This window comes from Mytilus galloprovincialis, chromosome 13 (genome assembly GCF_965363235.1).
Source record: "Mytilus galloprovincialis chromosome 13, xbMytGall1.hap1.1, whole genome shotgun sequence".
Taxonomy (NCBI): domain Eukaryota; kingdom Metazoa; phylum Mollusca; class Bivalvia; order Mytilida; family Mytilidae; genus Mytilus; species Mytilus galloprovincialis.
In genome coordinates, this window is record NC_134850.1 from 53,898,966 (window position 1) to 53,921,843 (window position 22,878).

At 34.7% G+C, this 22,878-nt stretch overlaps 1 long non-coding RNA gene across 1 annotated transcript; it reads right to left on the reverse strand.

Moving 5' to 3' along the window:
- Window positions 1-2,061: 2,061 nt before the first annotated feature.
- LOC143057213 (uncharacterized) lies at window positions 2,062-3,916 on the reverse strand. The gene is made up of 3 exons (XR_012972669.1): window positions 3,574-3,916; window positions 2,739-2,818; window positions 2,062-2,179 (listed from the first exon to the last, which is right to left on the reverse strand). It is a non-coding gene; the product is annotated as an uncharacterized LOC143057213 (long non-coding RNA).
- Between the last annotated feature and the right edge of the window lie 18,962 nt (window positions 3,917-22,878).

Sequence of the window (22,878 nt, forward strand, 5' to 3'; positions counted from 1 at the left end):
ACTGAGGGGGAACAACTGTTTTCCTCCCTACTGTTACTCTGTAAACATGTGAAATTTTACCTTCCTTATTACCTAAACAGATGGCGGGTATAAGATCTTGATTTATCTGTACGGTATAATTGCCTAGATCAATTATAGCCTTGAAATGTTCCAAAAAATCAATACCTAATATTACCTTATCTGTGATCTCTGCAGCCACAAACCTCCATTTGACTTTGAGTTTACCAACTGTCACGTCAAGGTCATCTGTGTATCTGGCTTCCATTTCAGACCCTTTTCCAGCCCCTTTCAATATTATGTGTTGCTTCATCTTTACTTTTGGCCCCAACTGTTTAAGAAGTGATGTACTGATCACGGAAACTTGAGCTGCACTATCTACAACAGCTAAAACTTTTTGCCCATTAAGAATTAAGTTTATGTACAATGTTTTCGAATCTGAATTATGTTTATACAGAAATAGTTCCTGAATTTTCGCTGTATTGCCAATATCCTCTTTTTTTTTTACATCTGTACATATTTGGCCACCATGTCCCGAGCTGATCAAGAATTGGCCGTCTTTCTTGATCCCTGATAGTTTAAAGTGTTGCTATTTGGTGATGGAGATCTACTTCGCATGGGCGACCCATTTCGATACATTATCCTGCTTGGACAATCCCGGGCATAATGTCCTTCTTTTCCACACTGAAAACAGCCTGTTCCCCTATATGGGCTTGTTGACCTTTCTGGTGTAGGAGACCTATATGTACTTCTTGACCTCTGGTTTTGACCCTGATTTTGGTTAATTATATTGAGAATCTTTTTCACAATAATTTTTGTCTCTGCAAGATCATCTTCTGTTTTCTTAAGTCTTTTCTCAATACTAGCACTTACCCCTCTTTTATCATCATCTTTCTCAACAACCCGTACCGCAAATTTTTCTTCTTCCTGTTCTTGGACATCTTCTGTATCTGAAAATGTAACTCTTTTCACTTCAGACTTCTTACCGCCCATAATAACTTTTTGGTTAGCTGCTGCACTACGTACAAATTGGACTGCTTGATCTAAGGATTCTGGATTCTTGTCCATGGCCACCAAAGCAGCTTTTTTATCTAAACAACCTCTCAAAAATGCATCAGTAGCCAGCGTCTCAGCAAACTTCTCTGGAGTATCAGGATACCCATCAACCGCCAACTCCTGTGCCCTCTCTGCAAAATCTTTCAAATTCTCTTCATTTTCTTGCCTCAAATCCTGTAATAATCTACGTAAAATATGGGGTAATTCCTTTTTACCAAATTTCTCATTAAATTTCTGACAAAACAGTTTATAATTCCCTGTAATGATTTAGGTGTAATACCACCATTGATTTTCCCCTATTAGTCTTTGTTAAATTGGCACTTTTAAAAAAAATGTATAGTATTTACCTTTATTTCAACCAAAGAAATACTTTGCATGAATAAAGTTTAATCCTGTCCAGTGCTACAGTGAAAATTTCACACTACATTTCATTGCATATAAGAAAGTAACCAGCACCGGAAGTAAACAACCCAATTTTTACACTATTATTTACTGGTTACCTGCTTTGGTAACTAGGTAACCTTAACTTTCCAAAATATTTTATAAGACCATCAAATAAACAAAGAATGATGCTTTCAGACACCCAACATACATGTTTATGACTCAGAAAAAATTAAGTGCATTGAAATGCAGGGTTAATTTTCTACAACTGTCAAATTCAAGGGAATATTTTTTTAGACCTACTTTCGTATGCAACCGGATGTGCCGTATCATAATTTGGTGGTATTACACCTAAAGAACACCTAAATGTCAAATAAACTTAATGTAATTTTTTTCCCTCCAATTGCAAGTTATTTCAAGCATAACTGCCAAGTTTTGTTTCAGTCAGATCTATAGTTTCAGAGAAAATCACTATAATGTAAGGTCATATCCTACGGCGATTTCAGTTTTATTTCTTCGAAAAATCCTTTTTTCAGTGTATCATTATAAAATGCAGTGTTGACTAATATCTGATCATATACTCATGATCTAAGCATTCAAACAATTAAATAGGATACAAAAGACAACTTTAAGATGATATACAATTTTATTGCACCTTTTAGAGTTCATTTGAAGGTCTGTTTTGGTCTGTTTTGGTCCATTTTCCTTCTTCCTTCTTTTTTCATCAAAACTTGATATCTTTTGCCTAAAAAATAAAGCAAATGTAATTATTTTCCCAGAAAAAATGAAAGAAATGTAATGTCAAATCAACAATTAAAGTGTTTTAGCTGAAAAAACTGTTTCTATAAATGTTAACAGTCTCCACCGAAGTTTCTATAAGCCCTTATGTGTAACTTGAGTTTTTGGTCTGTTCCCCGAGTATGACAAATAACGGTTCCCTTTCAGTCAATCATAATGGTTACTGATATCAAAATCATTTCATTTATTTATTGCAGTATATTTCTAATAGATTTACACCTGAAAAGTCCACTTTCTTGTATTTTACATTAAAAAATGAGGAGAAAGAGTAATAAAAAATACATCAAAATGGTTTTAAAAAGGGTTATGTCCCTTTGAATGCTGGTAAAAAAAAAATTGGTACGAATTATAAAATTTAAGTATGTGAGACTGGATTCTGATGTGTATAAATCCAAGGCAAGTGTTTAGATGATGTTTTGTCGGTGCAAAATACAGATGGCACAATGGCAAATTGTAAACTTTTGCGGCCAAAACAAAAATAAAACATGACATTAGTTGATACATACCTCAATGCTTAAGTGTCATCTGCAGACCAATTCACATATAAGATTTTTCAACAAAATGCTTGTCAGATTCATGGTTAACACTGAAATGAAAAATCACATGTTGTATAAACAAAACTGTAAAGGTGATTTAAAATTTGACACAGAGGCTCACGTAAAATGGGGATTAGCATGGCAAGCTATAAGAAAGGTCTCAATGTAATATATGTATGTTGATTCAAAAGTGTATTTCATAAATTAAATTATATCATATGAAGAAAAATAAGACTTCTCTTTAAAACCATTATTGTTTTACCATTTTAAATCAAACAGTCTTGGTAGGGTTTGTGTTTTCGACACCTTGTTGGGTGTGTACCACGACAAACTTGGCGGTCTTGGTTAATATGAGGGGGCTCGAAAGACAAGTGCTCAGGGTTAATGCATCTCTTCTGATGACACAGATGAGACACATCAAATTCCTCTGATAGGTCAAATTTCTCAGTGTGCAACATGTATGCAAATCTGTGACCATACAAGGTTCTTTTTTTTCTGTCCCAAGGAAACCTTACACTATACACTGAATACAGCCTTGTCTGTCCACCCATTTGACTTAGCAAACACCCGTAAACCCCCATTTCAAGGCAATTTTCCCTCAAACGTGCTTTCTGTGTCTCAATCCATTCCGAATAGTCCATTTTTACAACGTATGAACTAGTTTAGTAATAATTTTTAAAAATGAAAGTACAATAAGGTCACCAGTGCACGTGTAGTTTCCCTAAATAGGTGTAATACCACCATTGATTTTCCCCTATTAGTCTTTGTTAAATTGGCACTTTTAAAAAAAATGTATAGTATTTACCTTTATTTCAACCAAAGAAATACTTTGCATGAATAAAGTTTAATCCTGTCCAGTGCTACAGTGAAAATTTCACACTACATTTCATTGCATATAAGAAAGTAACCAGCACCGGAAGTAAACAACCCAATTTTTACACTATTATTTACTGGTTACCTGCTTTGGTAACTAGGTAACCTTAACTTTCCAAAATATTTTATAAGACCATCAAATAAACAAAGAATGATGCTTTCAGACACCCAACATACATGTTTATGACTCAGAAAAAATTAAGTGCATTGAAATGCAGGGTTAATTTTCTACAACTGTCAAATTCAAGGGAATATTTTTTTAGACCTACTTTCGTATGCAACCGGATCAATCTTTGCTCATCAGTCCATTTATATCTATCAGCTATGGTAGAAAACTGTAAAAGTATGGTCGCCAGTCACTTTTGCCATCAAAAATAGCCAGCTTTGGAGCAGATGGACCATATTTGTCGGGAGTTGAAGGGGGTTTATAATTTACTCCTGATTTAGATTCCCTGTCAGTTATTACCTTTTGAATTCTAGCAAGAGACTCTTGCTGTTCTATTTGAGATTGCATTTTCTCAGTTTTTTCATGATACCGGTCTAATTCCTTATCTTTAGTTTCTACCATTTCTCTAAAATGATTTAATTCTTGCTTTACCTTTTGTAAGTATTCATCCCGCTCTTGCTCATACTGCAACCTTTGTTGTTCCAATATGGCCAGGTTCTTCTCTCTCATCTGATCAGCCTGTAACTGAAAACTGACTACCATGTCAGAACGATCCTTTTCAATACTAGATATTTTATCCCTTAGTAATGCTACCGTTGACGCAAGATCTTCCCCCGATGGCTTAATTTCTTTAAAAGTTATTGGATTGTCTTTTAATAAAGATGTCCAAAGAGTACTAGAAATTTCTGTAATATCAAAGATGTTGTCTTCAGTAAGTGTACCTTTTTCTTCTCTTGCCCTTAGTATGGCATTTGCTTTAGCCTCCCCAATGCCTTTTAACGACTTAAGTTGTAAAAATGTAGCTGTGTTAATATTCACTGGTTGTGTCATGATTGAATAAATCTATTTCTTATAAAATGAAATAAATATAAGACACAATGTCTTGCTATATAATTAATCAGTAACACTGACTAAATTGTTAAAAGGTTAAGTTTCAGTAACACTGACACTTGCCTGTATCTCTTTGTCATTGACAATTACAAAGAAAAATGTATCAATCAAACTTCAGTTTCTAAAATGATTAAATAATTGTCCAATAAATAATCAGTGAAACTGACAAAGGATTATTGACAATTGTTTTAAACACTTAGAAAATTATCCGTATATTTCGTCAATTTCGAATCTTTTATTGTTTCAAAATTCAAAAAGAAAAATTTTGCCGCTACAAAATCATTTCCGGTATTCTCCAGGTGAGTTGAAACAAACTTCTGACACCAATATAGTATTTGCTACTAGAACTTATATAGTAAGTAAGGTTACCTTGAGTTGTCCAAATAATTATGTGGCAAATGGCAGATACGACTTGAGGATTAGACGTCTGTCTTCATCAAGCTCTCTGGTTATTCTGCAATGTTGGTTAGTACTCACCACCGGAAGTTGACAGTAATACTATAGGTAAATGTCCGGGTTCGGTGATAATCAGATCCGGACAAGTCAATTACAACAGTATTCCAACTGTAATTGTTTCGTCTTCTCACAGCTGAATGGAAATGTTTTTTTGTAAAATTATTTTAGATAGCTCAGACATTTGAAAAAAGTGGTTTCAATTTTGATCTTTTACAATTCGATGTGAATACCAACTTTTTTTCTCACTAAGTCCTTTATTTTTGACAATTACCTAATTTAAGTCCATAATTGAAAAGAATATATTTCTGTTTTAGTCACAAAAATTATGTAAACGAATTGCTTGTCAAACAACATAAGTTAACAAATGGAAGATACCAAAAATACAATTACAGTCAGTTTAGGAAAAGATCTATAAACAAGAGGCTGTCACAACGACAACAAACCGGATTTATTAACATTTATTTGTGTCCTGTCAATATCACAAGAACCATAACTGATGAATGCTGAAAGTGAAAATCGTCAATATCAAATTTGACCTCTATTTTGTCATCAGTAATAACATATAAAAATTTCAAAAGCTTTGGTTGAATGGTTAATGAGAAAATGCACGGACACGACTGGAAACACCATTTTTCAATATTTCAAGAACCATAACTCCTGAACGGTAAAAGTCAAAATCGCCATTATTGAACTTGACTTTCATTTAGTTGTCAGTAACAACATATTAAAATTTTAAAAGCTTTGGTTGAACGGTTCATGAGTTAATGCACGGACAACATTTGATTGCCGCCCGCCCGCCCGCCCGCCGTACATCCCCAAATCAATAACCGACATTTTTGTCACAAAAATCCGGTTAAAAAGTATATCATGACATTCAGTACAGGAAAAGTTTATATTAGATTTCTCTAATTAGCATATATAATTATATAGTTCTGATCGACAATATTATTTTAAAACAAATAGCAACCTACACACGACCCAAGGAGTTGACATCTTTTATGTAGACTCACAAATGTATAGAAATTAATCAGCACTGATTGTTATAATGTCGGTGACAAAATGTCAGACAGGAAGTGTGAATATCATGCATAGTTAAATAGGTCTAGGTCAGAGATAGATTTTATCAGTTCAATAAATGAGGTCGTCTAAGTACAACAATATTTTTGATTTTAATAGGCTTCACAACAAACTAGGAACAGTCTGAAATTAGTAGTATTTATACTCCATTGTACTGTTTCCTACTCGAACAATCTGTACCAAACTTAAAAGTCCGAACAAGACTAAATATTCGACCAGTCCGAAACAATTCTAACCCGTTTTAAATGTCTTTTACCATTTTGGCCCATTATTCTATGGTAGGCACTTAAAGTTAACCATCGAGGGACGTTAACTACCGAGGGTAGTAATGAATATTCATCTTTACCGGATGATTGACAGTGATGTAAATAAAAACATGAGAGTGATTACCGTGTGTCAACGTCATATCAAATTAATTCAATTTAATTGTTAGAAATACTGTTTTCTGCTGAAAATTAAAAAATAAATAAAATTGAATGGAATGGAATGGAATTGAGCTATGTACAATACAGTAAATATTGGCAATTAGAATTAGACGGTAGACAAGCATATTTTGCCTATTGATTTTTTTTTGCTTGCCTATTTGGTTATATTATAATGCACTAATTGTTTTGATACTGTTTAATTTTTAAATAAGACCCACATGTGAACCATTTATGCACTTTTAATATAAAGATCAGATTCACACAGGATCATACAGTTCGAGCTAACTATTTTATGTACGAGAGCTATTACTGATGTAACGGTGATGCTTAGATAATCTCCCTTTGCTAGAATATGGGATGACGCAAAATGAACTATATCACTGTGCAAGAACGGAATAGCAAAGTGAATATATAAATCAAACTGTATTGGGATGATTTGGTAAACGTTTATCCAACTTACTGGATATTTTATGAAAGACTTTGCCATTTGTATAGAGGAATTATACCTTTTCAAATAAACTTGGGAGAATAATACACTAATTATAGAATTTTTGGCAACTTTAACGAACGAATCTTGTCAAATATTCATCAAATTTTTGAATGTAACCTTGTTGCGTGAAATTGTTAAATATTTAATGCGATGAGTGTCATTATAGCCTGAAATGAGATTTTGATTGATTAATTCAAACGCAATACTTCAAAATGCGAGTCTTAATTATTGTCGCAATAATAAAAACCTCGCATTAATTTCTGAATTTACAGACATCTGTACCGTCAGCGTACCGTGATCTGTTAAAGGTTTTTTTTAATAGTTAATACCGGTGTCACTTTGTCTCTTTTAGAGAGTTGTCTCATTGGCAATCATGCCATATCTTCTTTTTTTATATAATAAAACAAAAACCTGAACGACTTTACATTATAAATTAAAAGGCATCCTAGTCGTGATGGAGACAGAGTCAAATGAACAAATGGACTAGATGAAACTGAACGAAAAAAAAAGAAAGAAAACACCAATTTGATCTGATAGGGGTGAATTCTATTCTTTTTTCAAACTCGAGTTTGGTTTGGAACCGTATCTATTGCGATTATTACCCAAGGACAGATATTACATATCTAAACTTCGATGCTCGAATTTGAAGTTACCTATTGAGACGGGTAGATGGGCGGGGATCGCGAGGGAAAATAGAATATGTACATTATGTAATGAGGGAATAGGGGATGAGTTTCATATATTGTTTACCTGTAAAAATGCTGATGTTTCTGCTCTTAGATCAAAGTTTGTACCAAATTACTATGTAATGAATCCAAGCAAGAAGAAATTCACTGGCTTGTTGTCTATATGTAACATACAAGTTCAAAGGAAATTATCAATTTTCGTGAAGAAAATCATAAAATACTTAATCTAATTATACCAATTGTCTTTTAAAATATACTATGTATTTGTGTTTCGTTTGTCCTGTCTCGCTATATATTATTTTAATAGGGTTGTATATATTATTGTCCTCTTGTACACAAGTATGTGTCTGAGGTTATGAATAAAATCTTGAAATCTTGATACGAGAAAAGATTATATTTGCTTCGGCTTTTTCCATTTGCGCCAATCTGCACTTAATTAGCGCCTATTTTTTTTTATTTCTTTGCGCCAAATTTATTTTCTTCATTTGCACAAATTAACAGATAAACACAAGTCATGAGGCATATAAGATGTATAGAATTTATTTATATAATAACAAAAATATTCCTTCTGGCCTTTTGCCACCTGCCACTTGCTCACACGTGACGGGGAGGAGGAGGGGGATTGAAAGCAGGATAAGTTTATTGCAAGTGTACATCACACTTGAAGTAGCACTTTATAAAATAAGATTGTAACTGTTAGACATAAAAAGCACATTTGCATATGCACAAATCTTTTTTAACTGAGTATTGTCATGCAACACTTCTGTTGAACTGCAACCTTGTGATATCTTCCCTATGTAATAAAGCATCCCTTTTTTATCAAAATTTTTATCAGTTAAAGCCTGTTTTTTTCTTTATGGCATCGGTTCCATATATGAAAGTAAATGTTCGGGTACCAGAAGTGTGATTAAATGATGATACCCATGAGCTCAACGTGTGTCTATACACACATTTATCTATATTGTAGCTTGTGTTCATTGAATTGCTGCGTTTGGTTAAACAAGTTTAATTTTATCATCTAAATTTATCAGACCTAACCTTTCGAATCAATTTGGCGCAAATTAAAAAATGTCAATGTGCGCAAATGAAAAAAAATATGCTTTTTCAAAATTGGCGTAATTGTCATACGTACATTCACCGATCACATATTACTGGTTAGATTAAAAAATAATATATGATTTAGATTAAGAAGTACTTTAAGAAATTGATTGATTGTTGTTTGCCATCAGTACAGCCGCAAATATTTCAGACAAGTTCAGGGAGAAAACTAAATAATGAATACAATAGGGAATGTTACTGGTCAAATAAATGTCATCGGTCATTCAGAGTGAAGTATAGATACGAAACTTTGGACTGTCGATTGAAAATAGTTTGTTTTGATAACAACCGCCGGTAGGTATAGACAAATACGGTTGATAGACGGTATATAGGAGCACTAAATTCTATGTTAACCACCGACAGTAGGTATAAAGAAATACTATTGAAAGACGGTATATAAAGGAGCACTATATTTTACGTTAACCACCGACGGTAGGTATAAAGAAATACTTTTAATAGACGGTATATAGGAGCACTATATTGTATGTTAACCACCGACGGTAGGTAAATTCAGATACTTCTGACAGACGGTATATATGAGCACTATATACGGAACATAAAATACGTTATATTGACCATCGGCGGTAGGTATAAATGAAAACTGTTGATAGACGGTTTATAGGAGCACTTTATTGTATGTTAACCACCGACAGTATGTATAGACACATAATTTTAATAGACAGCACTATATTTTACGTTAACCACCGACGGTAGGTATAGACAAATACTTTTGATATACGTTATATAGGAGTACTGTATTGCTTGTTAACCACCGATGGTAGGTATAAACAGGTACTGTTGATATACGGTATATAGGAGTACTATATGTCATGTTAACCACCGACGGTAGGTATAGACTAAATACTGTTGATAGACAGTATATAGGAGGACTATATTGCATGTTAACCACCGACGATAGGTATAGACAAATACTGTTGATATATACGGTATATAGGTGCACTGTATTGCATGTTAACCACCGACGGTGGGTATAGAAACAGGTTACAAACATAGTGTTGATAGACGGTATATAGGAGCACTATATTGCATGTTAACCACCGATGGTAAGTTTAGAAAAATACTGATAATAGACGGTATATAGGTGCACTATATTATATGTTAACCACCGACGGTAGGTAGAGAAAAATAGTATTGATAGACGGTATATAGAAGTACTGTAATGCTTGTTAACCACCGATGGTAGGTATAGACAGGTACTGTTGATATACGGTATATAGGAGTACTGTATGGCATGTTAACCACCGACGGTAGGTACAGACAAATACTGTTGATAGACGATATATAGGAATACTGTATGGCATGTTAACCACCAACGGTAGGTATAGACAAATACTGTTGATAGACAGTATATAGGAGGACTATATTGCATGTTAACCACCGACGGTAGGCATAGACAAATACTGTTGATAGACGGTATATAGGAGCACTATATTGTATGTTAACTACCAACAGTAGGTATAGACTAAAACTCTTGATAGACGGTATATAGGAGCACTATATTGTATGTTAACCACCGACGGTAGATATAGACAAATACTGTTGATAGACGGTATATACACATGTAGGAGCACTATATTGTATGTTAACTACCGACAGTAGGTATAGACAAATACTGTTGATAGACGGTATATAGGAGCACTATATTGTATGTTAACTACCAACAGTAGGTAAAGACTAAAACTCTTGATAGACGGTATATGTAATAGCACTATATCGTATGTTAATCACCGACGGTAGGTATAGACAAATACTGGTGATAGACGGTATATAGGAGCACTATATTGTATGTTAACCACCGACGGTAGGTATAGACAAATACTGCTGATAGACGGTATATAGGAGCACTATATTGTATGTTAACCACCGACGGTAGGTATAGACAAATACTGTTGATAGACGGTATATAGGTGCACTATATTGTATGTTACCTTCCAACAGTAGGTATAGACAAATACTGTTGATAGACGGTATATAGGAACACTAAATTGTATGTTAACTACTGACAGTAGGTATAGACAAATACTGGTGATAGACGGTATATAGGAGCACTATAGTGTATGTTAACTACCGACAGTAGGTATAGACAAACACTGTTGATAGACTGTATATAGGAGCACTATATTGTATGTTAACTACCGACAGTAGGAAAAGACAAATACTGTTGATAGACGGTTTATAGGAGCACTATATTGTATGTTAACCACCGACGGTAGGTATAGACAAATACTGTTGATAGACGGTATATAGGAGCACTATATTGTATGTTAACCACCGACGGTAGGTATAGACAAATACTGTTGATAGACGGTATATAGGTGCAATATATTGTATGTTACCTTCCAACAGTAGGTATAGACAAATACTGTTGATAGACGGTATATAGGAACACTATATTGTATGTTAACTACCGACAGTAGGTATATACTAATACTGTTGATAGACGGTATATAGGAGCACTACATTGTACGTTAACTACCGACAGTAGGTATATACTAATACTGTTGATAGACGGTATATAGGAGCACTACATTGTACGTTAACTACCAACAGTAGGTATAGACTAAAACTCTTGATAGACGGTATATAGGAGCACTATATTGTTTGTTAACCACCGACAGTAGGTATAAACAAATACTGTTGATAGACGGTATATAGGAGCACTATATTGTATGTTAACTACTGACAGTAGGTATAGACAAATACTGTTGATAGACTGTATATAGGAGCACTATATTGTATGTTAACTACCGACAGTAGGAAAAGACAAATATTGTTGATAGACGGTTTATAGGAGCACTATATTGTATGTTAACCACCGACGGTAGGTATAAACAAATACTGTTGATAGACGGTATATAGGAGCACTATATTGTATGTTAACTACCGACAGTAGGTATAGACAAATACTGTTGATAGACGGTATATAGGAACACTATATTGTATGTTAACTACTGAAAGTAGGTATAGACAAATACTGGTGATAGACGGTATATAGGAGCACTATATTGTATGTTAACCACCGACGGTAGGTATAGACAAATACTGCTGATAGACGGTATATAGGAGCACTATATTGTATGTTAACCACCGACGGTAGGTATAGACAAATACTGTTGATAGACGGTATATAGGTGCACTATATTGTATGTTACCTTCCGACAGTAGGTATAGACAAATACTGTTGATAGACGGTATATAGGAACACTATATTGTATGTTAACTACTGACAGTAGGTATAGACAAATACTGGTGATAGACGGTATATAGGAGCACTATATTGTATGTTAACTACTGACAGTAGGTATAGACAAATACTGGTGATATACGGTATATAGGAGCACTATATTGTATGTTAACTACAGACAGTAGGTATAGACAAATACTGGTGATAGACTGTATATAGGAGCAGTATATTGTATGTTAACTACCGACAGTAGGTATAGACAAATACTGTTGATAGACGGTTTATAGGAGCACTATATTGTATGTTAACCACCGACGGTAGGTATAGACAAATACTGTTGATTGACGGTATATAGGAGCACTATATTGTATGTTAACTACCGACAGTAGGTATAGACTAATACTGTTGATAGACGGTATATAGGAGCACTACATTGTACGTTAACTACCAACAGTAGGTATAGACTAAAACTCTTGATAGACGGTATATAGGAGCACTATATTGTATGTTAACCACCGACGGTAGGTATAAACAAATACTGTTGATAGACGGTATATAGAAGCATTATGTTGTATGTTAACTACCAACAGTAGGTATAGACACATACTGTTGATAGACGTATACAGGAGCACTATATTATATGTTAACTACCAACAGTAGGTATAGACTAAAACTCTTGATAGACGGTATATATAATAGCACTATATCGTATGTTAATCATCGACGGTAGGTATAGACAAATACTGTTGATAGACGGTATATAGGAGCACTATATTGTATGTTAACTACCGACAGTAGGTATAGACAAATACTGGTGATAGACGGTATATAGGAGCACTATATTGTATGTTAACTACCGATAGTAGGTATAGACAAATACTGTTGATAGACTGTATATAGGAGCACTATATTGTATGTTAACTACCGACGGTAGGTATAGACAAATACTGGTGATAGACGGTATATAGGAGCACTATATCGTATGTTAATCATCGACGGTAGGTATAGACAAATACTGTTGATAGACGGTATATAGGAGCACTATATTGTATGTTAACTACCGACAGTAGGTATAGACAAATACTGGTGATAGACGGTATATAGGAGCACTATATTGTATGTAAACTACCGACAGTAGGTATAGACAAATACTTTTGATAGACGGTATATAGGATTACTATATTGTATGTTAACTACCTACAGTAGGTATAGACAAATACTGTTGATAGACGGTATATAGGAGCACTATATTGTATGTTAACTACCGACGGTAGGTATAGACAAATACTGGTGATAGACGGTATATAGGAGCACTATATCGTATGTTAATCATCGACGGTAGGTATAGACAAATACTGTTGATAGACGTATATAGGAGCACTATATTGTATGTTAACTACCGACAGTAGGTATAGACAAATACTGTTGATAGACGGTATATAGGAGCACTATATTGTATGTTAACTACCGACAGTAGGTATAGACAAATACTGTTGATACACGGTTTATATGAGCACTATATTGTATTTTACCTTCCGACAGTAGGTATAGACAAATACTGTTGATAGACGGTATATAGGAACACTATATTATATGTTAACTACCGACATTAGGTATAGACAATACTGGTGATAGACGGTATATAGTAGCACTACATTGTACGTTAACTACCAACAGTAGGTATAGACTAAAACTCTTGATAAACGGTATATAGGAGCACTATATTGTATGTTAACCACCGACGGTAGGTATAAACAAATACTGTTGATAGACGGTATATAGGAGCACTATATTGTATGTTAACTACCGACAGTAGGTATAGACACATACTGTTCATAGACGATATATAGGAGCACTATATTGTATGTTAACTACCAACAGTAGGTATAGACTAAAACTCTTTATAGATGGTATAAATAATAGCACTATATCGTATGTTAATCATCGACGGTAGGTATAGACAAAAACTGTTGATAGACGGTATATGGGACAATATCCCTAATGCGCCTTGAAATGAGGAACTCACAAGTCACGTGTAAAAAAAATCTCTGTGTAGTGATATTTGACACATTTCTATGATAAACAAATGACTAAGCTGAACCATTTGTGTTAATTTAGAAAGTAAGGGAACACAGAATAAATGTGTAAAAACTATGGAGCCATTAAATGTGTTCAAAGTATTAAATTTTTAAAGAACTTATTGTGTCAAAAATGGGATTTTTTACCATTAGGAGCCACATCGCAAAAGGATACTCGGGGTTTGCTAATTTACGGAAAAATGAATCACACTTCGTACCCCGAAAATTTAACCAGATATGTAAAAATGTCTCAGCTTCGAAACAAGCCATCATACATATACCAGTTTATGATATGGGCTGAGCAACAGAAGAAAACGTTACCATTACCGCCTATTTAAAAACAATTGCGCATATTACCCCATATAGGAGCACTATATTGTATGTTAACTACCTACAGTAGGTATAGACAAATACTGTTGATAGACGGTATATAGGAGCACTATATTGTATGTTAACTACCGACAGTAGGTATAGACACATACTGTTGATAGACGGTAAATAGGAGCACTATATTGTATGTTAACTACCGACAGTAGGTATAGACAAATACTGTTGATAGACGTTATATAGGAGCACTATATTGTATGTTAACCACCGACGGTAGGTATAGACAAATACTGTTGATATACGGTGAATATGAGTACTGTATTGCATGTTAACCACCGACGGTAGGTATAGATAAATACTGTTGGTAGACGGTATATAGGAGCACTATATTGTATGTTAACTACCTACAGTAGGTATAGACAAATACTGTTGATAGACGGTATATAGGAGCACTATATTGTATGTTAACTACCGACAGTAGGTATAGACACATACTGTTGATAGACGGTAAATAGGAGCACTATATTGTATGTTAACTACCGACAGTAGGTATAGACAAATACTGTTGATAGACGTTATATAGGAGCACTATATTGTATGTTAACCACCGACGGTAGATATAGACAAATACTGTTGATATACGGTGAATAGGAGTACTGTATTGCATGTTAACCACCGACGGTAGGTATAGATAAATACTGTTGGTAGACGGTATATAGGAGCACTATATCGCATGTTAACTACCGACGGTAGGTTTAGAAAAAAAATAAATAAAAGACGGTATATAGGAGCATTTTATTGCATGTTAATCACCGACGGTAGGTATAGATAAATTATGTTGATAGACGGTATATAGGAGCACTATATTGCATGTTAATCACCGACGGTAGGTATAGACAACTGTCAATAGACTGTGTAATGGAGCACTGTATTGTATGTTAACCACCGACGGTAGGTACAGACAAATACTGTTGATATACGGTGTATAGGAGCACTATACTGTATGTTAACTACCGACAGTAGGTATAGACAAATACTGTTGATAGACGATATATAGGAGTTCTATATTGTATGTTAACTACCGACGGTAGGTATAGACACATACTGTTGATAGACGGTATATAGGAGCACTACAGTGTATGTTAACTACCGACAGTAGGTATAGACTAATACTGTTGATAGACGGTATATAGGAGCACTATATTGTATGTTAATTATATATATAACCACCGACGCTAGGTATAGACAAATACTGTTGATATACGGTAAATAGGAGTACTGTATTGCATGTTAACCATCGACGGTAGGTATAGATAAATACTGTTGGTAGACGATATATAGGAGCACTGTATTGTTATTGGTTGCTATAACGTCTCAAAGCATCCTCTACATCTTTCCCGGTCATCGTTAAGGGCAATGCCGTTTTTATTCCCACAATCTTGCTGACGTTGGGCTTCTAATCCACGTAGGTGAGCAAACACTAAGTACTCCGCAATCCTGACAGGCGATGAGATCTTTCCGTGTTTCAGCATCCTCTGACGAACTATGTGTTGTCTCGTCGGCAATATCTTCGTCTGATGAGACCGAACTATCGTCTTCAAAAGTATTCGAGAGACGGTCGTCATCCCTCTGTCCGTCTGGTGTCTCTCCTTGACGGACCTGCAAGACCTCTGTGTGCAATCTGGAGGCTTCTGGGGTTCTAGCTTTTAGGTCAACAAGAAAGTACCCGAAAGGTGTCCTCTTTGCCTCTTCAAATTTCCGGAGAAAGAAGTCCCCTCGAGAAGGATACATCTGTCGGCCAAGAGTCACAATGGGCTGTCGATCAATGCGGTTATTAAAGAGAATGAGATAATGACAGTTTCGTCTATGGGTGGGGTCTTTGCCAAAGTATAAATTCTGATTAAAAACGACGACCGATAAATTCCTATGGTGACACCCTTCCGTAAACAAATCATTTACTCTGGAGTCTTTGTCCGATGTCGACATGAGGTCATCTAATAGGATCATGTTTCGAATGTTGGGATCGAAAAAATCGTCCCTTTCGAGATCAAAAGGAATTCCACGAATGAATTCAACGCGTGGAAGCACTGCATGTTCGTTGTATTTCCTCGTAATGAGGTTGCCATCTTTTATACAACCAAACGATCCTGTCTGGACTAGGACTTCACAGTTTTTTATGTGTTGAAACAAATAAAATAAAATAAGTTTTATCGCAGGAGGTTGGACCGGACACAATCATGGTGTGGGAGTCTAAACACGAAAGCCTTCTGCTGCTGCTTTTGCTGCTGCTGCTTCTTTTTCTGCTGCTGCTGTTGCTGCTTTTGCTGCTGCTGGGTAACACCTGGGTGGTATAGTGGCTCATCGGAAGAATGCTTACTTCTTATATGTCTTTGAAGATCGTGCGGCCACACATACACTTTACAGCAAATATTGCAATTAAACATACTCGCAATTTCCTAAATGACAGTAAGTAGTTTCCTCTTATAGATTTACTTCACTTCCTTCGAAAATATAGCAAGAGAAATACATGGTCATCTTTTAGACGACATATTTGAAGATGATCGTATCTCAAAACAAATTCGATGTGATACAATTCATTCCTGGTTACCGTGAAATAGACTGGTTTCCCAAACGTCACGTCCGTGATATCTTCATTTAATCGTATCGACTGGAGAATATGGAGAGATTTTCCCTAACGTACGACTGGTGCACGAAATCGAAACAGAAGTACATACGTCTCGTTTAGGCTTCTAATTCCGGTATGAACGACACCTTCAATGCACATTCCCACGATCCATCCAACGTATAGCGTTTTGCAAGGCGCACTTTGAAATTGTCACGTACGTTATTTTCAAACGATGGATGAAAGCGAGTTTTCGCTATTAACAAATAAACAAAACTCGCCCATATCATTCTTTATTTATTTTTTCGTCCATTATTCTCTATTCTGTAAACCCAATCCAAACTCCTTGTATATAAATATTGATTGATTAAATATATTATCCGTGTATTTTTGAAGATAAAAACCAACTACGACCGTGGAATTTTCAAATATATAGTTAAGATTATGTTAAATGAGAAACAATTTTAAATGACCAGACGTGGTTTTAGTTAATCATTTGGGTTGAAATCCTAATCATATGATAGTAATTATATGTGGTTGAAATGAGTTTGAATGCAATACTACTCAATGTTTACGGTTTTCATGCTTATCTAAAAGATAAAGATAATTATTTAATGTCACAGACTATATTTTTATAATTGGTGTCCGTTAATTAGAACCAAATAAAAAAGTGTACACCTGTAAACATGTTATTGAATGAAAGTGTATAAAGATACTTATTTTTAATCACCAGATGTGCTTTATCTCTTAATCTAATTATTTGAGATGTCATGTTAAACAGGACCATAGGATATTAATTAAGTGGTTCAAATAAGTCGGAAAGCTACGGACGCCCATAGGACCTCCCACAAATATAATTTGAATTCGAAATCACGAATTTAAATCGTTATTACGAATTTTATAACTCGTTATAACAGCTTACACTTGTGAGAACGAACTGTTGGAAATCGTTATATCAGATTTTGTAATTCGTTACGAATTATTACGAATTAAATTCGTTATCACAATTTTTTGTAATGTGTGATACCGAATTAAAATCGTTATAACGAATTGTATAAATGGTTATTACGGATTAAATTCTTGATAACGAATTTGTGGAATTTGTTATCACATTTTTTTTAAATGTAATTTGTGATTCCAGATTAAAAACATTTTCATCTAAATTTGAACTACCTCACCTGGCACACAGGGTTAAGTTATCTTTTTTCTCTTTACTGAAACGTTTTGGTCAAAGTTAAACAAACTTGACCACGAGCAATTTAGTTTTAACGATTTCTATTTTAAAAATTAGCAAAATTGATTGGACACTTAATTTGGTTGTTTGTTGGTTTTGTTTTGTTTTTGTAAATTAGCGCTGAATGGGCACAAGTTCAGAACGGTAAAAGTGACGTCACCCAATTTCAAACTTGATCATCAGACTCAGTGTTTTCCACAAATTCGTTATCACAAATTTAATCAGTTTAAACAAATTCTACAATTCGTTATAACGATAAAATCGTTATAACGAATTTATCGTTATCACAAAATTGTGATAAGGAATTTAATTCTTAATAACGAATTACAAGATCTGTTATAACGATTTTCACCAATTCATTATCACAAATTTAATCTGTTAAAACGAATTATAAAATTCGAGATAACAATTTAAATTCGTGATTTCGAATTCAAATAATTTTATACTTTTGGGAGGTCCTAAATGGGCTTCCGTAGAAAGCAATACTACTGAATGTTTCACGATTGTCATGTTAATTAGATAAGAAATCCAAAAATTAAAAAGATAAAGACAAATATTATATGTATTGATATCAAACATTTTAATCCAATTCTTTTTACACGGGAATAGTTCCGCCTACTGCATTGAGTGACAGTTTTTCTGATTAATATAAATAGTATATCTTGGAGAATTCTTACAGTTGTTATAAACATGTATAAGCAGTTAATTATTTAAGAGGTAGAAGATTCTTTTCAGAATTTTCACAGACTTATTACCTAGGGGTTGGGTAAGCGTTTATCAAAGACAAATTCCCGTCCATTTTCGAGAATATACCGTCCACTTTTAAGGGTATGACGTCACTTTAAAGGGTAGTCTGATGCAACATTAAGGTATAGCGTCCAAGTTTAAAGCCCAAATATGGCGTCGGTGTCTCGTTGTCCGAATCATACGGTCCAACCTCAAATTCGCGTCCCGATTTCATAGTCGACCATGGCGTCCGCGTTAAGGCCCAAATATGGCGTCGGCGTTCACACCCAGGTCCAAATATAGCGTTAGCGTCCGACGTCTACCTTTATGGGTTCATTCTGTCCCACAAACACTACTGACAACTCTCCACAAGAGACCACAATGGCACAGAAATTAACAACTATAGGTCACCGTACGGCCTTCAACAATGAGCACAGCCCATACCGCATAGTCACCTATAACAAGTCCCGAAATGACAATGTGAAACAATTTAAACGAAAAAACTAACGACCTAATTTATATACAAAAAATGAACGAAAAACAAATATGTAACATATAAACAAACGACAACCACTGAATTACAGTCTCCTACCTTGGGACAGGCACATACATAGAGAATGTGGCGGGGTTAAACATGTTAGCGGGATCCCAAACCTCCAATAATCTGGGACTATGGTGTAACAGTACAACATAAGAACGAACTATAAAAATCAGTTGAAAAAGGCTTACTCATCAGATGGAAAAAAATACAAATATATAAGATCCATACAATACATACAGACCATATATCGAAACCAATATATACTAAGCATTCAGCCAATCAAACAAAATGCATCTTAGAACCAAAGATCATTTTCACACTGTATATGGGTTAGAGATCTTAAAACAGAGTTTTTTTTGGACACTGTATATGGGTCAGAGATACAGTTTGTATACAGACTGTATCTAAAAATTAGACCCATAGATAAAGCATACAGAAAATGCATACAGACTGTATATAAGAGCCACAGGCAGTGAAACACTTTATCTTGCAGTAACAGGCAAAACATACAGACTTTTATTTCAACTTGGAACAACTTACAATGCATACATACTGTGTCTCTGATCCATAGACAGTGTTAACCGACTAAATCTAAGATATACCGACAATAGAAGTATCTTAGACTCATAGTCAAAGCATAGACGTACAAAACATAAACTTAATTTAATTTACAACAAAGAAAATGCATACAGACTGTATCTGGGAAGCACAGACAATGCATTGACTGTGTGTAATCAAAGAACCTTTGTGAGCACGCTCACATACTTCACAGCCCGACATTGTCACTAAGCAAACAAAATTTCAACAGATTATTTAGTTCAAACACGCATGAAATTCTGTTGTGTAATTTCAGAAGATATGCAGAAGTATATTTAGGCCGAAATTCTAAGTTCAGAAGGCATAGTTTCTAATTCCTAACAAGAGAACACACGTTGAAATTTCTCTCCTTATTTATGTTGATAGACCTAAATATAAAGTTTTACTACAATTATCACATAAACTTATTAATAACATGACCAAAGAAAATGAGATCAAGGTCATATGACCAAAATGAGGAATACATTTACACCTTACAATCATTCAATACAAATCGGGTCAAGGTCAGATGACACTTGGCACAAAAACTAAACACTGAACAATGAACCTCGAAAATGAGGTCAAGGTCAAATGAGACTTGCGAGGCTGACATCATAAGATATTTCCAGACACCAAATAAAGTTGACCTATTGCATATAGTATTAGAAAAAACGAACAAAACTCAAAAGCTTAACTTTGACCATTGAACCAAGGAAATGAGGTCAAGATCAGATGACACCTGCCAGTTGGACATGTACACCTTACAATCCTTCCATACACCAAATATACAAGACATATTTCATATAGTATCTGAGATATAGACTTGACCACCAAAAACTTAACCCTTTTCACTGATCCATGAAATGATGGCGAGGTCAAGTGAAAACTGTCTGATGGGCATGCTGACCAAGGTACGCAAATACTAAACATAGTTACCCATAATATGAGAGAAATTACAAAAACTCTTAACTTTTTTTCAAGTAGTCACTGAACCATGAAAATGAGTTCAAGGACAATGGACATGTGACAGACGGATACTTCCAAACTTAAGGCATCTGTATTTAAAGTATGGAACATCCAGGTCGTTCGCCGTCTAAAATATAAAGCTTTTAAGAAGTGAACTAACGCTGTCGCCGCAGCCACCGGATCACCATTCCTATGTCGAGCTTTCTGCGACAAAAGTCGCAGGCTCGACAAAAACAAGAATGTGTCCATCGTACACCGTTCCCCACTTGCCCTATCATTTTCTTTGTTCAGTGGACCGTGAAATAGGGGAAAAAAACCTTCTTTGGCATTAAGCTTAGAAAAAAACATATTATTGGAAACATATGTACTAAGTTTCAAGTTTATTGGACCTGACCTTCAACAAAAACTACCTTGATCAAAACATTTAACCTGAAGCGAGAAAACGGACGAAGGAGCAGACGCATAGACCGGAAAACTAATGCCCATTTACTATCGTAGGTGGGGCATAAAAAAATTAATCATGATTTTCTGCCAATATGCACATTTACATAGCATGTCCTAACTATCTAAAAAGTTCATGAAACTCTGTTGCAAAATTGCGGCGGGATTAAACATGTTTTTTGAGATCTCAACCCTCCCCTATACCTGTAGCCAATGTAGAAAAAACAAACGCGAAACAATACGCACAGTAAAACTCAGTTTAAGAGAAGTCCGAGTCCGATGTCAGAATATGAAACAAAAGAAAATAAACAAAATGACAATACATAAATAACAACAGACTACTAGCAGTTATTGACATGCCAGAACCAGACCTTAATTAAACTGATTGAAAGATTATGTCTTCATCATATGAATATCAGGCACAATCCCTCCTGTTAGGGGTTTAGTATTATACCGTCATGAAATATACAACCCTCTTATTTACAATATCATTTGATCAACACCTATTTACAAGGGTCTATTTGATATGATTTTTCTCATTGTTGAAGGCTGTATTGTTGCATATAACTGCTTACATCCACTTTATTTGAACTTGAGTGGATACATGTAGGCGTCTCATTGGCAATCATACCACATCTCCGTATTTTTACAGTATTGTATCAGTACTGTTACCTAATAACAGGACAAAACAAGACAGCAATTTGACAAAACTAAAGACATACATAATTGATTTTACTTCTCTAAAGATATAAACAAAATTTTCATAGTTCGTATCTGAACATGTACACAGCCATGGGAATTTTAAGGGACTATATTTCAGTGTGCATATATTTAGTAGCTAATCTAGCTACTTCCTGTTTATCAGACCGGTACCTTAGAAAAGAATTGTGACAATATATCCGATCTTTTCAAAAACCAAAGACTAACGTCACTAGGAACAGCAGTTAGTTGTCATAGATACTCTAGATAGAAAGATAATCTGCCACTTTTATAAAAGGGACTACACATAGTTTTTGAAAGGGTATAATCGGTTTGTGCCGAAATTACTTTCTTTAGTCCAGAAACTCATTTGTGCTAAATGGTAATCTCCACCCACATTTAGGACTGGCAGTTATTTGTAGTTTTTATCAACAGCTTGCACTTTTTCTAAATTATATTTGCTTCTTTTAAGACTGACCAAAACTGTTTTTTTACCATTGTGGTTTGATTAAGGTAGTGTATATCAAACAGC